Here is a 6,087-nt window from a genome sequence, read left to right on the forward strand (position 1 = left end):
GTGATTATATGGTAATATCTATGTAGTTGAATAAAGCAAACACTACAAAGTCTGAGAACTAAGGAAATATCACTCTCTGAGAAATAAATGAGCAAAGAGGAAAAAAAGGAACAAAAGTAGGTAGAAATCTATAAAATTGGTATTTTACTTTGATATTCACCTATACTTGTAAGACTAATTAAAAATACTTCATAATTAGGAATCAATCTCTTCCTGGACGACTATATTTTATCACAGTTTGCTACCCATCATCATTTAAACTTGGGGATACTTAAATCTGTACAATAAGGAACTTTGCTAACATTAGGGCATAGAATCCACGAAAAATTACATTTAGCTTATAACATTCAAAATGATTACATATTGAGTATGAGTATTACTCATATGAGTAACCATTTGGTGAATTATCAACAGGCATCAAAGAAATTTATTTAGGTACTATCTAGACAGCAACCACAATTTCAGATAGACTATTCCTTGGGGCCACTGCTGGCTGCATGGAATACTGGGCTCACTTGGTTTGACATTTCTTATATGGTAAGGCTCACAAAGCAAGAAATAAGTCAGCTATGGAAAATTATACCTTATAAATAACTTCATAACTGTAAAGTATGCACATCAAAAGATCTCAAAGCACCTTTCTTCTAATCAGGCTCAGTCTGGAGACACACACAGCAGAAGAATGGGAGGAAAATGCCCTAATGCAATGTTGAAATCCCAAAGAATCAAGGTAAAAGATTAACAAGTTGTGCCTCCGCACAAGGTTATGAATACCTAAGTCATTCAGTTCCAAGGCCCTTGCTATCTTCATTACATGAAACTGCATCCCATGTAGCACTGTACATATGTGTATTTTTTACTGATTGGAAACAATGCAAAGAGGTACCGCCTATAAGAAAAAAACAAAAACAAAACTGCCCAGGACACCCTTGGGCCAGACGGTGTCCTGTGAACCGTCACCGCGATGCCCCTGGTCACAGTCCCTGCCAGGCCACCCTCGGCTGCTCTGGCAGCAGCCAGACGCATCCTGTGTGCATGGCGCCCCTGGGCCGGCGCCCCGGGTAACGGACATCTGATTCCTCACTGTGCCGCCACCGGAACCCCCGGACCGGCTCTCCCCTTGTCCGCACGTGTTTCCCCAGCCTTTCACTCACTCTGTAATGCACCTGGGATTTAGAACATCTTTATCCCTACCCATATCTTTTTCAGGAAACAAAAGATGCTTGCACATACCGCCCAGGTATTCCAGTTTTTCATGATACATTAAAAGTGTTGGTATTCCTGTAAGAGAACAACTGTTTTTTTTTCTGATTTTTCAAGCATTGTAAGCTGTACCAAAGGTAAACATAATAGGTTAAAGCCACTAGAGCCAGTCAACCCTGAAGTCAAGATGACTGAGGAGAAACGATGGGAATTGAAACCCAAATTTCAGGAGCACATTATTCAAGCCCCTCAACCAGTAGAAGCAATAAAAAGACCAAGCCCAGGTAAACCAATGACAAACTTGGAATTAAAAGTGTCTGCCTCCCTAAAACGAGCACTTGATAAACTGTCATCCAGTAATGAAGAAAATAAGACAGTGATGAAATTAAGATTTGTTGCCTTACAGCTTCATCCTCCACCGCCCCTCCATACCAACCCCTGACCTAATGAGGTCACAAGGGAGTGTCTCGAAATGCTGGGACCCGGCGGAATGATGACGGTTATCTCCCTTATTTTCATGGCCGCGGCACAGCTGCACCATCCTGGGGGTTGTGTGTGTGGGAGCATGAAGCCACAGCAGGTGTTGGAATACAGTGGGGCTGGTTGATGGAAATTAGCCATAAGGCACTCATCACATGGACTTTAGAAAAAACAAGTTTCACTTCTTTCATGTTTCTTAATAAAAGCTACATGTTGGCCCGATTCGGGACTCAGTCCCAGAAAGAGACTGCAGCCCCTTAGCCCCGCTTTTACTCTATCCTTGACTCTTGTGTTTCTTTAACCCTGCGCCGCCTCTCTCACTCCCCACTGCCCTTGCTGCGCGGGTCGTGGCAAAGATTGGAACCACATGTAAAAATGGAGGCTATTCATAGATATAGCAGGGGCTACAGTCTAGAAGAAGTCTGTGTATATCATTCTGTAGCAACTACTTTCCATGAAGGGGTGAAATACTGGAGCTGTTGTAGAAGAAAAACTTCTGATTTTAACACATTCTGGTTTTAAAACAATAGGGAAACACATGTGGACTGCAAAGGATGCTGGGGAAAAAAATGTTCCATGTAGACACGACTGGCATCAAACTGAGGGTGACGTCACCATTTCAGGGCATGCTAAGAATTCACTTCCAGAACTTACTCAAGTAGTAGCAAATAGTACATTGTTAAATGTGCCCATTGTATTCAAAGGAGAGGAGGCAATTCATCAAAATGTGAAATTATAGGGTGTGATTGATGTAAAGTGGTTATGTAACTATGACTGCAACAAAGATTGAAATCACCATGAGACAAGCTAACCCTATGCAATGGGCAAGCCTTGAATTGCCTGCAGCCAAAACCCAGGAAAAAACAAAAAAGAAGATAACAACAGAATAAACTGAGAGGGAATAAAAAGTTATTGCCTATTTCAGAATTCTTAATATGTGGCGGCTTGCTGCTGTAATCTTTTATTTTGTTGATGTTGTTATTGTTGAATCTGGCATCTTAGGGCAACAGCAGGTTCTTAAAAGCCAAAGTCAGTTGATTTTTTTGTGCCTTCCATTTTCCTTTTGAGTTACCTAAGATAGGTTATTCATTTCTCCTCACTAATAGAACTGTAGTGGTGTCCTAAACGTAAAGAAGCTAGAAATAACTCATAAACAGTTACAGGATTTCTTAGTGTAATATTATGTTAAGTCAACATACATAAAGTAACATTTGTCAAAAAAAAAGAAAAAAGAAAAAGAAAAGAAAAAGTGTCCATGTAATCTGTAAAGAAATATTTTCTCTGATCCCTGAGTTAATAAACAGAAGACTTGTTCTTCTGCCTTTAGTCATCTTGCTTTGCCCCTCACCTAATTACTCTCTGTTGATGGCATTTTAAAGGGTATTTTCTTAAATGGTTACCAGTGAGTTGGGTCACAGTCTGTGGAGTGAGTGGTTTGGTCTTAGACACCAATGGGAAATTTTAGAGGGATACCCCTTTATTTTAGGCTATGCATTTCCCAGCCTTAGCTCTTTAAACAATACAGAGCACACTCACCATCCCTCAGGGCCAGGACTTTAGTGGCTGAGGATATTGGGACAAGGATGCAGGATGTACCTCAGCACAGGCACAGCCCTTCCGAGGTATTCTGCAAGGATCTTGCTTTCTGTCTGTGTAAACCTGGCTTCATGGAAGCTCATGACCAAGCATTAGGCCACGCGCCTGTGTAGAAAGCCTGTGTAGAAAGCCATTTTACAGTATGGTCCCTATGTAGGTCCAAGAATAATTATAATTTTTTTAAAGCCTTAAAATACCTACAGACTTTAACTTGTGAGAGCAATGCTTTATATCTGATATCAGATTAAACAATAAGCTTTACTAGGTGTTTTTAAACATGTTTTGAAGTGAGTTTGCCAATGACCTCTCTGCAGAAAATAGTTATTTCTCCTGTTTCTTCATGATCCCTGGGACAGCTCCAACAAATTCATTTTGCTCACTCCCTAACTCCCTAAGATAAACTGCTATTCAATTTTAATTCACAATTAAAAAAAAAAAACAAGCAGTGACCTAAAAACCGAAAATTTTTCTAAACCTCTTATCTTTTGCTCCTATTCCCCCATAGGTTATATACTTTAGCAAGAAAATCTGTTTATGATCCTCAGAATTTTTTTTAATAGACTCAAATTGTCACCTTGGCTATATGACAAAAGACAGACATGAACATCATACTTAGAAGTCCACCCTTATTGAATTAGATGCAAACATGAACAATCAAAGCACCCACGCAACCTGAACACTATCTTGGGTACAGGCTTCTCCAAATTCTGAAACCAGAGTGGCAGCTTCAGAAAGTGAAGTCATTCTTTGCTACGCCTCATGCCAAACAGGAGGCACTGACCCACATTACTTGTGTCCAGGCTCAGAGATAAGCCTGCTCATTCCAGATGAAGGGGCTAAGACACAGAGTGCAAACCTACCGCGGTATCTCACAAATTTAAAACTCTGACTTTTCCCGTGTACCAAATGCTGCGTTTGCATAATACCCCGTCATCCAGACGTAAAGTCCAATCTGTAGTCGACCACTCCGATTTTTGTTCCACAGGACAACAAACACAGAGCTACTTATAATCCTGCATGGCTTATGGTGTTTTTGTGACATTGTTAATTTATGCTGCTTCTTTCATCTCATCCAATTCTTTGATTATCTGCCAAACAGTGATCTAATCAGCTTCGAATATCAGTTGAGACTGGGAGGGAGTATTCAGTTTGATGATGTGGGTTCTTTGAGTTTCCCTTTCTCTTTTGGTCAATGTTGATCCAACAGGGAAAATGAAAAAGAAGAAAAATTTTATACAGGCCCAAGGCTTTGCAATTCTAAGTTCGATTTTACAAAGGCCTGGACAAGGGTGGAGCTTACTGACTAAAACTGACAGCCGTGGCTTATCTGTAGATTTCACTTATATATGATATCCCTTTTCTTCACTTCTAAAACAGACCACATAACATTTGACATGTTTTCCATTCTTCCTGCCAACTCTTTTAAACAATTGCAGGACTCTGTGCCATGGAAATTGTGTGATATTTAGTTTAGTTTGAGGTGCCATTTATTTGCAAAACATCGTTTTGTAATTTTTTTAAATTTAAGAAATGTTCCTGAGTATTTTCTAGGCTTAGTTAAAACATCTGGGTAACCTTAATAAATATAAAGTACATTTACAATCACACTGAAAAATGTCAGCTAAAGCATATGCCCTAAAATAATACTCACTATAACTAGTCTAAATTAGGACCGTCAAACTCTAGAAATTTTTCTAAATAATATAGTTTGGAGAGACTCTTTTAGAATTGTTTTGTTTTGTTTTTGTCTGGGTTTTCTTCCTTTGTTAGAAAATGTGTAGTTGTTTTGCCTGATTTAGATAGAGTTTGGGTATGTGGATAACAACTTTTGTTTCTTCATTAAGATATATGCTTTTTATATGTGTGTTTTTGCAGCAGCAGAATACCTACATAGCAGCAACTGCTTCTAGGAAAACTTGTTATTCCAAACAAGCAAACAAAAACTCATAGACCCAGAAAACAGTGTAGTGGTTACCAGAGGGTTGGAGGGAAGGAAGATAATAGAAGAGGGAAAAGGGGGTCAAATATATGGTGATGGAAGGAGAACTGACTCTGGGTGGTGAACACACAATGCAATATATAGAAGGTGTATTATAGAAATGTGCACTTGAAACCTATATAATTTTACTAAACCAATGTCACCCAAGTAGATTTAATAAATAAAAAAGTTATTATTCAATGTGTATCTCAGAGGAGCACTAAAACATTCAAGTTTACATATTAGTTATTAAAGACTAAATGGTTGTTCTAGAGAACCTATTGGTATGGAAAGAGTGCCTTTCATGAGTTGACAAGAGAAAGGTTTGAAGAGAGAGCCCTTAAAAGACAAGAGGATATCAGGGTAATGTTGGCCTCATAAAATGAATTAGGAAGTATTGCCTCTTCCTCTACTTTTTGGATGAGTTTGAGGAGGACAGGTATTACATCATCTTTAAATGTTTGGTAGAATTCACTAGTGAGGCCATCTGGTCCTGGACTTTGGCTTTTGGGAAGTTTTGGATGACTGATTCAATTTCCTTACTGTTGATCAGTCTATTTAGATTTTCCAGTTCTTCATGATTCAGTCCAGGAAAGTTCATATATTCCTAAGAATCTTTCTATATCTTCTAGGTTATTGAATTTGCTGGCATATAGTCTTCATAGTACTCTTGTGATCCTTTGTATTTCTATGGTGTCTGTCGTAACTTCTCCTTTATTTCTGATTTTGTTTGTGTCTTTTCTCTTTTTTCCTTAGTGAGCCTAGTCAAGGGTTTGTCAATTGTATTAATTTTTTCAAAGAACCAGCTCTTTGTTGCATTAATTTTTTCT

At 38.8% G+C, this 6,087-nt stretch overlaps 1 pseudogene; it reads left to right on the plus strand.

Moving 5' to 3' along the window:
* The first annotated feature begins 872 nt into the window (after nt 1-872).
* LOC109391321 (cysteine and histidine-rich domain-containing protein 1 pseudogene) lies at nt 873-2,573 on the plus strand (annotated as a pseudogene).
* The last annotated feature ends 3,514 nt before the right edge of the window (nt 2,574-6,087 follow it).

The sequence above is a fragment of the Hipposideros armiger genome, unplaced genomic scaffold, assembly GCF_001890085.2.
Source record: "Hipposideros armiger isolate ML-2016 unplaced genomic scaffold, ASM189008v1 scaffold_289, whole genome shotgun sequence".
NCBI classification, from domain to species: domain Eukaryota; kingdom Metazoa; phylum Chordata; class Mammalia; order Chiroptera; family Hipposideridae; genus Hipposideros; species Hipposideros armiger.